This window comes from Procambarus clarkii, chromosome 39, assembly GCF_040958095.1.
Source record: "Procambarus clarkii isolate CNS0578487 chromosome 39, FALCON_Pclarkii_2.0, whole genome shotgun sequence".
Classification (NCBI taxonomy): domain Eukaryota; kingdom Metazoa; phylum Arthropoda; class Malacostraca; order Decapoda; family Cambaridae; genus Procambarus; species Procambarus clarkii.
In genome coordinates this window covers 17,765,976-17,782,890 of record NC_091188.1, presented here as the reverse complement: position 1 = coordinate 17,782,890, position 16,915 = coordinate 17,765,976, and positions in this window count along the sequence as shown.

Below are 16,915 nucleotides of genomic sequence, written 5' to 3'. Positions count from 1 at the left end.
AGAGAAATGGCTACTTGAATTCAACACCAGCAAATGTAAAGTTATGGAAATGGGACTAGGAGATAGGAGACCAAAGGGACAGTACACAATGAAGGGGAACAGCCTACCTGTGACGACGCGCGAAAGAGACCTGGGGTGGACGTAACACCTAATCTATCTCCTGAGGCACATATAAATAGGACAATGACAGCAGCGTACTCTACAATGGCAAAAGTTAGAACATCATTCAGAAACCTAAGTAAGGAGGCATTTAGGGCGCTTTACACTGCCTACGTGAGGCCAGTCTTAGAGTATGCCGCCTCTTCATGGAGTCCCAATCTGAAGAAGCATATAATGAAACTGGAAAAGGTTCACAGGTTTGCAACGAGACTCGTCCCAGAGCTACTGAGGGATGGGGTATGAGGAGCTCCTGAGGGAACTGTGCCTTACGACACTAGAAAGAAGAAGGGAGAGGGGGGACATGATAGGAATGTATAAGATACTCAGAGGGATTAACAGAGAGGACATAGACGAAATGTTCACACGGAATAGTAACAGAACGAGGGGACATGGATGGAAGCTTGAAACTCAGATGAGTCACAGAGATGTTAGGAAGTTTTCTTTTAGCGTGAGAGTAGTGGGAAAATGGAATGCACTTCAGGAACAGGTTGTGGAAGCAAATACTATTCATAATTTTAAAACCAGGTATGATAGGGAAATGGAACAGGAGTCATTGCTGTAAACAACCGATGCTCGAAAGGCGGGATCCAAGAGTCAATGCTCGATCCTGCAGACACAACTAGGTGAGTAACTAGGTGAGTAAACACACACACACACACACACACACACACACACACACACAAACCAGCCTACCGCCAACCTCACCCCTCACCCCTGGGACTGACCTTCCATCCCTCACCCACCTGATTGTCCTCCTTCCTCTCTCCCCCGCTCTGCCTATTTCCCTCTCTTCCTCTCTCCGTCGCACTCCCTCTCCCTCTCTCCCTCGCTCTCCCTCACTCCCTTTCCCTCCCTTCCCCCCTCTCTCCCTTTCACTCCCTCTCTCCCTCTCCCTCCATCCTTCCACCAGTTAACCCCACCCCCCACCGTACCACCCCCACAATAAACACACACACACGCACAGACAGACAGACACACACACACACACACACACACACACACACACACACACACACACACACACATACCCGCACTTTAACATAATTCGTCTGTTCCCCCATCTATTGGCGACCTAACTTTTTCAAAGCAGTGAAGGATTTAATGCAAATTTTTTCCATTTAAAACTTTGTCGAGTTATTTGTAATTAGATAATGTGATGGGACTGGAAATGACCATTATCAGGGGGACTGTGATCTGCTGATAAAAGGCTTTGCTGCGTCATTGTTAAATCTGTCTCTTATATTACCTCTTTATTCTATGTGTAAGCTAAGAGTGAGTCTAAGAGTCAGTAGACAAATTCTAACTGACCCAAATCTTTCGCAATGCTCGTATACGCCTAGGAAGCATATATTCTTATGCTTTTCAACACACATACAGAAGCATTAATTGATTAGCACATGAAAGCATACATATTAATAAATTGTTTGTCAGTATATACGTGAGCATCTTGTGTTCTTGGGCTTATCAATGAATGAACTCCATAACCTATATATATTATTAGTGGGTAACCGGCGATGCCCACGGTGTATCAGTGTTTCAACTGTCCATCTGTCTATCCATTAACAGATGGAGATATAAGTGGATAGATAGATGTAAAAAAGGATGGACAGATATATGGATAGATTTTTAATGATGCATAGATGGATAGATGTGTAAATAGATAGATACATAAATGGATAGATGTGTAAATAGATAGATACATAAATGGATAGATGTGTAAATAGATAGATACATAAATGGATAAATAGACAGATGGACAGATGGTTGACAGGCCGACCCTGACATTGCATGATATTCCCATGTATAAAAATACAAAATCTTTGCTGGAGCTGATTCTTCTATGGCAACATCTTCTTGCTCTGTCTTCTATCCTCATTCTCTCTCAGTCCTTCATCAATTTTCCTTCTGTCATTTCTTCCTCCTCTATCTCTCTCCAACACTCGCCGGCTCTGACACACTCGTTCTTCTTTATCCATAAATTACAATGTTTTTTCGCCCAGTGCCTTTTTTTTTTATCTGTCTCTCTAACAACTAACTTCTTTGTCTCCACGTCCCTTCCTACTGCTTCCTCAACACAACAAACAACAGGACCAAGTCTATTTGCTCCTTAAAGCTCATTTCGTTTATTCTCCAACAACCATCGATCATTCTCGCTAAATCTCACGGTCCTCTTTTATCCAACATTTCTTCAACGCACATCCAACACTGTCTCCAACACCCAGTTCCTACTTCACCAACATTCTTTCTCGTTCCTTTGCTTTCTCCATAAACCTCTACGTTATTAAATTAAACCAAAATATCAACTCGAGACATATCATCGTACACGTTAACTTATTTCCGTCATTAGAGTTTTGTTTAATTTCTCATATATACTTTCATCCATTAAAAGAAGCCATTTGCGGGACATGACCGTTTTTGCCTACATCAGACTTACTAAGGAGGATTTCGTTGGTGAACCAGAGGAGTTGAATGATTGAATGATTTGTGCATTTTCTAGAAAGGACGTGGCTGTTCAGTTTTGTTTACTGTCCAATGTATATCTTCATCTCTCTTCCAGAGACAGGGTTGGAAATCATCTGTCGCACAACATGTTGTGTCTTGAATTATTGAACACTTCACAGCAGATTGCTATATAATCTTTATTATTAACCCTTTTTGTCGTTTTCTAATTACTCATTATTGATAGTGTATTATAATATCTTCATAATATTCTTACTGCTCATTCTGGAATGTATAGTTCCACCTAATTCTTCTTGTTCACATACCATCCCTTTCAAATGATGTGCCACTGTCAGACGAGTCTATTCTCCGGATTAATTTTTTTCCTGAACATGTCTCTTATGTTTCTCTTCTCTTACATAAATTATTTTTGCAGCTTCATATTGTGCTTAGCGATATTGGTCGTTAAGCACCGCTGCCAGAATTGGTCTGACGTTATTGATTATGTTATATGCAGTTTCTAAAGTCTGTTCATATGTTGGGTGTACTCATCTATATTGTTAGCATTGTTATTGCTATCATCAGCTTTGTTAAGGGTCCGTCCCAAATTGACCCTATTTAAAACTGTGTACTGAGCTTCCTCTACCTAATATGTCAAGCATGATTACCCCTTGCCTTAATACATACTTGTGTTTGGAGATAAAGTTCAGCTGTTCTAAGTGTTTATGAGATTCAGACATTCCAATTCATCAGTCAGTAAAGTAACTATCAGTAAATTTTTACTACTTTATAATGGTCTGGAGTCAGTGGTTCTTGCTATCGTTGTATAGTAAAATGAAAACACAATACCATTTATTCTAGCCATGGCAGATCTCTCGTTTCTAGAATGGAGGTGATCGCTGTAGCAAAGGTACTGCACAAGGCTTCCGCAACTTCTTTTAGGAGTCGAGGTGAGATCATACCTTTTCTCAGCTTCTACAGCTTTTTTTATAACATCTTCTGATGTCAGCTTTCACTTTTTTGAGCCTTTCTTTTGGAGGATCCTTTTTGTTGTATAAATGTTATATCGAACATAAGGTGGTTTTCGTACCTATTCTTATCCAAGCCAACCTACCCTAATCCAGGCAAGCCTAACAAAGCCTAACCTAAGCCAATACATCCCCAATCCTAACAATCCGAGTCATCTTGGGGACCATTTGAGTCTAATAGTATGTTTGATTTCTTATTGAAAACTTTCTGAGATCATTACACAGTCATTCTCTCTCTCTCTCTTTCTCTCTCTCTCTCTCTCTCTCTCTCTCTCTCTCTCTCTCTCTCTCTCTCTCTCTCTCTCTCTCTCTCTCTCTCTCTCTCTCTCTCTCTCTCTCTCTCTCTCTCTCTCGCGTGGTTTGATGCTCTTTTAATCAAACTATGGCTCATCAGCTAATTGTTGACTAATGCACTGCACCAACACACTCCATATATATATCTCGTGATAATTTTCATTAGAAGATTACCTTAACCTCTAATTTAGATTTAGTAGTTAGTAGATTAACTTACAGACGAGGATCGTCTGTAAGTCTAGCCTCCACCTATAGGCTCTGGATGTCTTCTTCACTTAGAAATCAATCACTTTTTAAAAGTCTACCATTTAATTTCTTTTAATACATCTTACGTTGGCTATTTTATCGTCTAACTGGGATAGGTTCTCTCAACGGGTCGTTGTAGTTGAGTACCTTCGTCCCCAGTGTAAACTTTGTGGACACATCTCCGGTCTCCTTCAAATGTCATTTGACTTTTTTATTAATTTAAATTACAAGAGCTGAGGTGCTTAGTCTATAGCAAAGAGTAAATGGGAGGGGGGATGAGAGGTTTAACACACACACACACACACACACACACACACACACACACACACACACACACACACACACACACGCACACACACACAATAGGGGCCTCGTAGCCTGGTGGATAGCGCGCAGGACTCGTAATTCTGTGGCGCGGGTTCGATTCCCGCACGAGGCAGAAACAAATGGGCAAAGTTTCTTTCACCCTAAGTGCCCCTGTTACCTAGCAGTAAATAGGTACCTGGGAGTTAGTCAGCTGTCACGGGCTGCTTCCTGGGGTGTGTGTGTGTGTGTGTGTGTGTGTGGTGTGAAAAAAAAAGTAGTTATTAAACAGTTGATTGACAGTTGAGAGGCGGGCCGAAAGAGCAAAGCTCAACCCCCGCAAAAACACAACTAGTAAACAACTAGTAAACACACACACACGCATATGCTTATGCGAGGCTGGCTAACATCAGAAAAGCGTTCAGGAACCTGTGTAAGGAATCATTCAGAATCTTGTACACCACATATGTAAGACCAATCTTGGAGTATGCCGCCCCAGCATGGAGCCCGTACCTTGTCAAGCACAAGACGAAGGTGGAAAAAGTCCAAAGGTATGCCACTAGACTAGTCCCAGAACTAAGAGGCATGAGTTACGAGGAAAGGCTGCGGGAAATGCACCTTTCGACACTGGAAGACAAAAGAGTAAGGGGAGACATGATCACAACCTACAAAATCCTCAGAGGAATCGACCGGGTAAACAAGGATAAACTATTCAACACTGGTGGGACGCGAACAAGGGGACACAGGTGGAAACTGAGTGCCCACATAAGCCACAGAGACGTTAGTAGGAACTTTTCAGTGTCAGAGTAGTTAACGGATGGAATGCATTAGGCAGTGATGTGGTGGAGGCTGACTCCATACCCCGTTTTAAATGTAGATATGATAGAGCCCAGTAGGCTCAGGAATCTGTACACCAGTTGATTGACAGTTGAGAGGCGGGACCAAAGAGCCAAAGCTCAACCCCCGCAAGCACAAATAAGTGAGTACAAATAGGTGAGTACACACACACACACACACACACACACACACACACACACACACACACACACACACACACACACACACACACACACACACACACACACTCACACACACGCACACACACTCTTGAAGACACAAAGGAAAGAAGAGGAGATGCACCGAGCCTATTAGGCCTGATTTTCACCCAGAACGTAGAAGACATCGAGAATTTGGAGCATGAAATACCTCTAGGGGCCAGCGACCATTGTGTCCTAGTCTTTGACTACATGATGGAATTCAAACTTGTGACCAGGGGACAAGAGGTCTGGGAAAGGAGAGTTGACTACAGGAAAGGGGACTAAAGGAGGATAAACGACTTCCTGGGAGAAGTGCAGTGGGAGGAAGAAATTAGAGGAAAAACAGTCCAAGATATGACGGACCTTGGCACATGGAAATGCCAGGAGGCCGAAGAGAGATTTACACTGACAGTAAAGGAAAAAAGTAAGAAGGAATATAATAACTCATGGTTTAATAGACAGTGTCAGGAAGCAAAAATGACCAGCAGGCAGGAGTGGAGGAAATATAGAAGACAAAGGACAGAGGACAACAGGATCAGATGCAACAGAGCTAGGAACGATTACATTAAAATTAGAACATCGGAGAGAGACATTGAGAAAGATATCGCGATCAAAGCAAAAAAGCAACATTACTACACAGCCATATAAAACGAAAAATGTCGGTGAACGACCAAGTGACAAGACTAAGGAAAACAGAGGGGGGCATATACAGACAGTGACAAGGAAATCTGCGAGGCACTGAATGCCAGTTTCCATGGAGTGTTCCAAACCGAGCCTGAGCAGCTCCCATTGTTAGAAGAGATTACCCTAGATGAAAAACTATCAGTTACAGAGGTAACAGCAGAGTAGGTCACGATACAGTTGACAACACTGGATGCAACTAAAGCGGTTGGACCAGACAAAGTATCTCTGTGGATATTAAAAGAGGCAGCGCATGCCCTCAGCGTGCCTCTGATACAGATCATTAATGTATCACTAATGTCAGGAGAGTTGCCCAGTTGCTGGAAGAGGAGACACTTAACTATAGACCTGTATCACTGACAAACATTCCCTGTAAAATATTTGAGAGAATAATTACGCTACGACTGGTTGCACACATGGAGAACGTTAGGTTAGTAAGCAAACATTAACATAGGTTCTGGAATGGGAAATGTTGTCTAACAAACCTTCTGGAATTCTATGATAAAATAACGCGGATAAGACAGGACAGAAAAGGTTGGGCAGACGGCATATTTCTGGACTACCAAAAAGCCTTTGATACAGTAATGTACATGACACTGCTATTCAAACACGAGAGGCAGGCGGGGGTGGGAGGAAAGGCCCTAGCATGGATAAGGAACTACGTAACAGGAAGAAGCCAAAGAGTTACAGTAAGGGGCAAAAAGTCGGAATGGCGAACAGTAACAAGTGGAGTACCTCAAGGATCGGTACTGGGACTAATTCTATTTCTAATATATGTTAACGACATGTTTGCAGGAGTTGAGTCCTACATGTCAATGTTCGCGGATGACGCAAATTTAGTTGAGAAGAGTTGTGACAGATGAGATGGTAGGATAATGGAAATAATGTAAAGTTATAGAAATGGGACTAGGTGATAGGAGACCAAAGGGACAGTACATAATGAAGGCGAACTGCCTACCTGTGACGACGCGAGAAAGAGACCTAGGCGTGGACGTAACACCTAATCTATCTCCTGAGGTACATATAAATAGGATAACGACAGCAGCGTACTCTACACTGGCAAAAGTTAGAAGATCATTCAGAAACATAAGTGAGGAGGCCTTTAGGGCGCTTTACACTGCCTGCGTGAGACCAGTCTTAGAGTATGTCGCGCCATCATGGAGTCCCCACCTGAAGAAACACATAAGGAAACTGGAAAAGGTTCAAAAGTTTGCGACGAGGCTTGTTCCAGTGTTACGAGGGATGGGATATGAACAGCGCCTGAAGGAACTAAACTTTACGATACTAGAAAAGAGAAGGGAGAGGGGAAATATGATAGGAGTGTATAAAATACTCAGGGGAATTGACAAAGTGGAAATAGATGAAATGTTTACACGTAATATTAACAGAACAATGGGACATGGGGGGAAGCTGGAAACTCAGATGAGTCACAGATATGCTAGGAAGTTTTCTTTAAGCGTGAGAGTAGTGGAAAAATGAAATGCACTTAAAAAACAGGTTGTGGAAGCAAACTCTATTCATAATTTTAGAACTAGATATGATAAAGAAAGGGGACAGGAGTCATTGCTGTAAACAACCGATGGTTAGAAAGGCGGGATCCAAGAGTCAATGCTCGATCCTGCAAGCACAAATAGGTGAGTACACCTCCACACATCATTTATTCCTAAAATACAGTCAATAGCAGCTGTCTATGCCCCAGGTAACTATTTACTGCTAGGTGAAAAGGGGCACTGGGTGACAGAAATTGCCCATTTCTTTCATCCTCGACCGGGAATGGAACCCGGGATCTTATGACCTCCACCCTCGAGCGCTGTCCATTCGGGGAGGACAAAACGTTTGGGCATGTCTCCTTACACCCATTGCTTCTGTTCACCCAGCAGTAATTAGGAACATGGGTATTAGTCGACTGTTGTGGGTGGCATAATGGGGTATTAATCAATAATAATAATAATAATAATAATTTTTTTTCTAGAAGGTACAATGGGTTTGTGAGATTACATAAAACTGGAATTTTACATTCTTGCAAAGCCACTAACTCGCATAGCGTGTCGGGCAGGAGGGAATGCTGCACATATCCCAGGTATACTCGAGTATCCCACAGACGCCATAAGGCACAGCACGTGGGAAAATAGCCGGAAGGCCACACATGAAATATGCCGCAAGACAAAGACACCAGAGCCGCGAGGCCACTACTGCGAGTGGGCCGGAAGGTCATAAGTCCTGAAAAGGGTTCACGCCCGAAGTCAAAGTAAATATCACTACTCGGCCACAAGCCGAGTAGTAGTAGTAGTGTTTCTTAGTAGTAGACATTTTGCAGTAATGACTTCAGTTTTATTGGTAGTAGACCTGTCATTTACGTATCTTAAAATGTATGTGTACACACCGAGATCACACTAACGTGATGCATCATATGAACAAATCCACAAGGGCCGTGATGACGATTCGAACCTGCCTCCGGGAGCATCCCAGTCACTGCCTTAATCGACTGAGCTACGACAGGGTTAAAGAGAGTTGAAACCGAAATTCTACTGAACTTACTGGATCCCGTAGCCTCTCCGAGGCGCAAACCATGGTTTTACACAACCCCCCCCCCTCCCCTGCACCCGAGCTATGTCAATAGGCCGTTCTCCCTCTTCGCCCTTACATCATTACACACAGAGATCACACTTACGTGATGCATCAAATGAACAAATCCACAAGGGCCACAGGGTTACTCTTTTAACCCTGTCGTAGCTCAGTCGATTAAGGCAGTGTCTTGATGCTCCCGGACGCATCCAGACACTGACGAGGTTCGAATCTTCGTTACGGCCCTTGTGGATTTCTTCATGTATGTGTATTTACTATTTGTATTTACTATTTGTACCTGCAGAATCGAGCCATTAGCTCTTGGACCCTGCAATTCTAACCAATGATTTTTTTTACAATTATATCTACTACATATATTTCTCTCTAACACGTGCTCACAAACGCTAAACATATCCCCAGGAAGCAGGGCGTTGCAACTTTCTAACTCTCAGGTTCCTATTTACTTCTAGGTGAACAACTGCATCAGGGTTAAAGAAACTTTCCCAAACTGCTTCTGCCCCGGCCGGGAATAGAACGAGGGTTCCTTAGCACTATGACCCTAGAGCGTTGTCCACTCAGCCGCGAGGTGTGTATTCACCTAGTTGTACTCACCTAGTTGTGCTTGCGGGGGTTGAGCTCTGGCTCTTTGGTCCCGCCCCTCAACTGTCAATCAACTGGTGTACAGATTCCTGAGCTTACTGGGCTCTATCATATCCAAATTTGAAACTGTGTATGGAGTCAGCCTCCACCACATCACTATTTAATGCATTCCATTTATTAACTGCTCTGACACTGACAAAAATCTTTCTAATGTCTCTGTGGCTCATCTGGGTACTAAGGTTCCACCTGTGTCCCCTTGTTCGTGTCCCACCCGTGCTAAAGAGTTTGTCTTTCTTCACCCTGTCAATTCCCGTGAGAATTTTGTAGGTGGTTATCATGTCTCCCCTTACTCTTCTGTTTTCCAGGGAAGTGAGGTTCAGCTCCCTTAGCCATTCCTCGTAGCTCATACCTCTCAGTTCCGGGACCAGTCTGGTGGCATATCTCTGAATCTTCTCTAACTTTGTTTTGTGTTTAACTTGGAATGGACTCTTGGCTGGAGTTGCATACTCCAGGATTGGTCTCACATAAGTGGTATACAGGGTCCTGAACGATTTCTTACACAAGTTTCTAAAGCAGTTCTTATGTTCGGCAGTCTAGCATATGCCGTTGGTAATATCCTATTGATGTGGGTCTCTGGGGACATGTTCGGTGTTATATCAACCCCCAGATCTTTCTCTCTATTTTACTCCTGCAAGATTTCACCTCCCAGTTGGTACATTGTATTCAGCCTTCTGTTCCCTTCGCCTATTTTCATTACTTTACACTTTCCTGAGTTGAACTTTAGTAGCCATTTTCTAGAACGTTCCCCTAGTTTGTCAATGTAGTCCTGTAGTCTCTGTCTATCTTCATCTGTTTTGATTCTTCTCTTAATTTTTGCATCATCAGCAATCGTTGAGAGGAATGAGTCTATACCCTCTGGAAGGGCGTTTACATATATTAGAGACAGGATGGGTCCAAGTACAGACCCCCTGTAGAACCCCGCTGGTGACATCTCGCCACTCTGATTTCTCGTCCCTCATAGTTACTCGCTGTTTCCAGTTGCTTAGATACTTCCTTATCCACTGGGGCACCTTACCTTTACTCCTGCCTGTTGCTCCAACTCTTGTAACAGCCTTTTGTGAGGTACTGTATCAATGACTTTCTGACAGTCCAAGAAAATGCATTCTACCCACCCTTCTCTTTCTTGCCTAATTTGAGTTGCTTGGTCATAGAATTCTATTAGACCGGTGAGGCACGATTTACCATATCTGAACCCATCTTGGTGGTGTGTTACAAAGCTGTTTCCCTCCAGATGCTCTAAGAGCCTTTTCCTCACGATCTTGTCCATCACCTTGCATGGTATACAAGTTAGGGAAAGTGGCCTGTAGTTCAGTGCCTCTTGCCTGTCACCCTTTTGGTATATTGGGACTACATTAGCTGTCTTCCAGCTTTCCGGTAAGTCTCCCGTTTCCGGTGACCTGTTATACACCATAGAGAGTGGCACACTTAGTTCCTCTGCACCTTCTTTTAGTATCCAAGGTGAGATTCTGTCAGTCCCGCGTGTGTGTGTGTGTGTGTGTGAGTATGTGTGTGTGTGTGTGTGTGTGTGTGTGTGTGTGTGTGTGTGTGTGTGTGTGTGTATGTGTGTGTGTGTGTGTGTGTGTGTGTGTGTGTGTGTGTGAGTATGTGTGTGTGTGTGTGTGTGTGTGTGTGTGTGTGTGTGTGTGTGTGTGTGTGTTTGTGTGTGTTTGAGTGTGTGTGTGTGTGTGTATGTGTGTGTGTGTGTGTGTGTGTGTGTGTGTGTGTGTGTGTGTGTGTGTGTGTGTGTGTGAGTATGTGTGTGTGTGTGTGTGTGTGTGTGTGTGTGTGTGTGTGTGTGTGTGTGTTTGTGTGTGTTTGAGTGTGTGTGTGTGTGTGTGTGTGTGTGTGTGTGTGTGTGTGTGTGTGTGTGTGTGTGTGTGTGTGAGTATGTGTGTGTGTGTGTGTGTGTGTGTGTGTGTGTGTGTGTGAGTATGTGTGTGTGTGTGTGTGTGTGTGTGTGTGTGTGTGTGTGTGTGTGTGTGAGTGTGTGTGTGTGTGTGTGTGTGTGTGTGTGTGTGTGTGTGTGTGTGTGTGTGTGTTTGTGTGTGTTTGAGTGTGTGTGTGTGTGTGTGTGTGTGTGTGTGTGTGTGTGTGTGTGTGTGTGTGTGTGTGTGTGTGTGTGTGTGTGTGTGTGTGTGTGCACGTGTGTGCCTTTCCATGTATGCTTCTGAATATTCATACACACCTCCACACAGTTAATCTGAATGTCGTCACATTCCACGCGTATTGCAGCAACCCGGCCCGTCGACCAGTGGTTGACTGGCTCGACCAGTGGTTGACTGGCTTGACAAGTGGTTGACAGGCTCGACCAGTGGTTGACTGGCTTGACCAGTGGTTGACTGGCTTGACCAGTGGTTGACTGGCTTGACAAGTGGTTGACAGGCTCGAACAGTGGTTGACTGGCTCGACCAGTGGTTGACTGGCTCGACCAGTGGTTGACTGGCTTGACCAGTGGTTGACTGGCTCGACCAGTGGTTGACTGGCTTGACCAGTGGTTGACTGGCTTGACCAGTGGTTGACTGGCTTGACAAGTGGTTGACAGGCTCGACCAGTGGTTGACTGGCTTGACCAGTGGTTGACTGGCTTGACCAGTGGTTGACTGGCTCGACCAGTGGTTGACTGGCTCGACCAGTCGTTGACTGGCTTGACCAGTGGTTGACTGGCTTGACCAGTGGTTGACTGGCTTGACCAGTGGTTGACTGGCTTGACCAGTGGTTGACTGGCTCGACCAGTGGTTGACTGGCTCGACCAGTCGTTGACTGGCTTGACCAGTGGTTGACTGGCTTGACCAGTGGTTGACTGGCTCGACCAGTACTCACCTAGTTGTACTCACCTAGTTGTGTTTGCGGGGGTTGAGCTCTGGCTCTTTGGTCCCGCCTCTCAACCGTCAATCAACAGGTGTACAGATTCCTGAGCCTATCGGGCTCTGTCATATCTACACTTGAAACTGTGTATGGAGTCAGCCTCCACCACATCACTTCCTAATTGTGGAAGTTGACTGGCTCGACCAGTGGTTGACTGGCTCGACCAGTGGTTGACTGGCTAGACCAGTCGTTGACTGGCTTGACCAGTGGTTGACTGGCTTGACCAGTGGTTGACTGGCTCGACCAGTGGTTGACTGGCTCGACCAGTGGTTGACTGGCTCGACCAGTGGTTGACTGGCTAGACCAGTCGTTGACTGGCTTGACCAGTGATTGACTGGCTCGACCAGTGGTTGACTGGCTCGACCAGTGGTTGACTGGCTCGACCAGTCGTTGACTGGCTTGACCAGTGGTTGACTGGCTTGACCAGTGGTTGACTGGCTAGACCAGTCGTTGACTGGCTAGACCAGTGATTGACTGGCTCGACCAGTCGTTGACTGGCTCGACCAGTCGTTGACTGGCTCGACCAGTGGTTGACCGGCTCGACCAGCCGTTGACTGGCCCGACCAGTGGTTGACTGGCTCGACCAGTCGTTGACTGGCTTGACCAGTGGTTGACAGGCTCGACCTGTGGTTGACAGGCTCGACCAGTAGTTGACTGGCTCGACCAGTGATTGACTGGCTCGACCAGTGATTGACTGGCTCGACCAGTGGTTGACTGGCTCGACCAGTGGTTGACTGGGTCGACCAGTGGTTGACAGGCTCGACCAGTGGTTGACTGGTTCGACCAGTGATTGACTGGTTCGACCAGTGGTTGACTGGCTCGACCAGTGGTTGACTGGCTCGACCAGTCGTTGACTGGCTTGACCAGTGGTTGACAGGCTCGACCAGTGGTTGACTGGCTCGACCAGTGGTTGACTGGCTTGACCAGTGGTTGTCTGACTCGACCAGTAGTTGACTGGCTTGACCAGTGATTGACTGGCTCGACCAGTCGTTGACTGGCTCGACCAGTCGTTGACTGGCTCGATTAGTGGTTGACTGGCTCGACCAGTGGTTGTCTGACTCGACCAGTAGTTGATTGGCTCGACCAGTGGTTGACTGGCTCGACCAGTCGTTGACTGGCTCGACCAGTGGTTGACTGGCTCGACCAGTGGTTGACTGGCTAGACCAGTCGTTGACTGGCTTGACCAGTGATTGACTGGCTCGACCAGTCGTTGACTGGCTCGACCAGTGGTTGACTGGTTCGATCAGTCGTTGACTGGCTCGACCAGTGATTGACTGGCTCGACCAATGATTGACTGGCTCGACCAGTGGTTGACTGGCTCGACCAGTGGTTGACTGGGTCGACCAGTGGTTGACTGGCTCGACCAGTGGTTGACTGACTCGACTAGTGGTTGACTGACTCGACCAGTGGTTGACTGACTCGACCAGTGGTTTACTGGCTCGACCAGTGGTTGACTGGCTCGACCAGTGGTTGACTGGCTCGACCAGTGGTTGACTGGCACGACCAGTGGTTGACTGGCTCGACCAGTGGTTGACTGGGTCGACCAGTGGTTGACTGGCCCGACCGACCGGGAGTCGGTCGGCCGAGCGGACAGCACGCGGGACTTGTGATCCTGTGGTCCTGGGTTCGATCCCAGGCACCGGCGAGAAACAATGGGCAGAGTTTCTTTCACCCTATGCCCCTGTTACCTAGCAGTAAAATAGGTACCTGGGTGTTAGTCAGCTGTCACGGGCTGCTTCCTGGGGGTGGAGGCCTAGTCGAGGACCGGGCCGCGGGGACACTAAAAGCCCCGAAATCATCTCAAGATAACCTCAAGATAAGCAGTGGTTGACTGGGTCGACCAGTGGTTGACTGGGTCGACCAGTGGTTGACTGACTCGACCAGTGGTTGACTGACTCGACCAGTGGTTGACTGGGTCGACCAGTGGTTGACTGGGTCGACCAGTGGTTGACTGGGTCGACCAGTGGTTGACTGACTCGACCAGTGGTTGACTGGCTCGACCAGTGGTTGACTGGGTCGACCAGTGGTTGACTGGGTCGACCAGTCGAGGAGGTGACTGGGGACATCACCGCCGTTTTAAACACTTGTTTTTCGTTCCTCTTGCTAATGAGGACTTTAAAAAAAAGTTAATACCCAGTAAATAGCAAATTTAACCGAAATTATTTCGTTGAATACGGTATTAAAATTATTCCAGGTCATCAACTATTGAGTTTATTATTATTTGTTTACTTGCAATATACATATGAACTAATAATATCAACCGAGTTTAGATTACATTAACTATCAAACAGGTTGCTAGTTACAAATATTGAAAAATTTTAATACAAAGGAAGCCAGCCAAGAAAAGATAAACAGATTCGTGTCAAGAGTTCTTATTTTTTGTTTGAGATTTCGTAAAAAAATTGGTTTAGCATCCTCCAAGGTATTAATGAAATTTCACTGACACCTGATTTATAATTTCATTTCGCAACTCAGCGTGACAAGAGGAGAGAATTGTTAATTGGTAATTTGGGATCTGTGCTATTCAGTATGCCTACAGAAAACTCCTGTTTTTTGGGAGGTTGAGGGGATGGGGAGGGGGGGGGGGGAACAGGGAGAGGATGAGCGCTATATCATTTACCAAACTCGAAATCGCAACTTGCGCAAATAAACGGAACTCAGACTTTTTAAGCGGCCTCTTTTATACCGTTTTGATTGAAGCGTGTATACACATTTTTGAACACCAGTCTCATATTTCTATTATTGTCGAAAATATGCAATGCTCGTTCATCGTTTCCTATTACATTTTCTCGCGTATTTTAGAAGCGTTAACAACATAATTGAACTTAACTCATTTGGATTGCCTTGTAGAGCAGAGCAAATACTATTCTTCAGTGACAAGATGATTTGACATACAAATGATGCATCGAGTCTTACCTCCTACACACAACGAAGGAACTTCCATTGGATCTTTCACACAAACGATTAGTCACAATCCGTGTGGAGTGTTCAGTGCTGACTCTCGCCGCACATTATAGACCACAACCTCTGGCAAAGAACTCTTGTGTGTTAATTATAAAACAATAAAACACCTTGAGGTAAAGTTTGCTTGTGATGCAAGAGAACACTTATACCCAAGTCAACGTGTAAAGGGAAGATAACATCTCTACACATGATAAGCTTGTAATACATTACTTGTTATATGAATGTGTTCTTATGTTTCAACGATGTTGACAAAAGGAAGAAGCTTGACAATAAAATAAAAGCCTTCAATTGTTTTTTATTAAATATGCCAGATTAGAAGCATTTTTCTAGAGGAGTTACTCCCTAGAGCAATATAAATGACAATATTAATTGATAAAAAATACTTCTCAAGTAATTCCAATCGCCATGTATTGAATTCTTTTTTTTTAGGATTTTAGGAATTTACTGTCCGGACTTTTTTTTGTAGTATCTCATAAATCCTGGTCGAAAGTTAAGCAATTAAGCAAGCTGTTTCACGTAGTCTTCCCCATCTCTGAACTTACCTTGGTCCTCCCATCATCCCAAAACACTTCCCATCTCTCTTCCATCGTCCATTAACACTTCCCACTCCTCTCCCATAATCCCATAACACTTCCCATCCCTCTACTATAACACTTCCCATACCTCTCCGATCATCCCATAACACTTCCCATCCCCCTCCATCATCCCATTACACTTCCCATCCCTTTCCCACCAACCATTAACACTTCCCATCTTCTTCTTTCCTCTCCTCTCCCCATCAGCACTACCCCACAGCCCGGGACCCCATTTGCAGAGATTATTACCAGCGTTCTGTTTAAATATTCACTAACTTCCGTGCGTAATATTCGTCGCAGCAAATATAAAGAGAAACGATAAACACCGAAGGAAAATATTCCGTTCTGGGGGCTGTGAGTTTCTCATATAATTCCTGGCGAGTTTTCAGTGTGTCTGCTTTATTTAATACGAGAACGGAACACAAGTGTAAATTCGCATTGAATGCATTTTTTCTGAGCTAAGAAACACCTTCAGAATCCAAGAGAAGTGTTTTAATTGCATGACTGTTGAAACGAGTCTTTAACTTTGTAACAGAGCATATGCATGCACTCTTACGGTTTGTAAGAGTATATATATATATATATATATATATATATATATATATATATATATATATATATATATATATATATATATATATATATATATATATATATATTTCACTCAATATAGCAGCATGTGCTATATGAGCGCTCATTAACGCCGCATGTACTGCATGCATACTCTATAATGCAACCTGGACTAGGTTACACTTTATACACTCAGTATCATAGCGTGTATTTTATGTATACTCAATACCGCAGCATGGTCTGTATGTATACTCACTAACTCACCTTGTACTGAATGCATACTAAATACCGTAACATGGAGAGTATGCATACTCAAGATCAGAGCAAGAACTGCATGTATACTCATTAACGCACCAAGTATTGTATGTATGTTCAATATTGCAGAAAGGACTGTATGTATACTCATACTTAGTAACGCAGCAATGCCTGCGTTGCTTAAGAAAATAAGATTGTTAATGAGTAATGTAGCCCACTTAACCAATGTGATTGCAATACACGTTAATACTGTTTGGCGTTACTAGCTTCGTTAA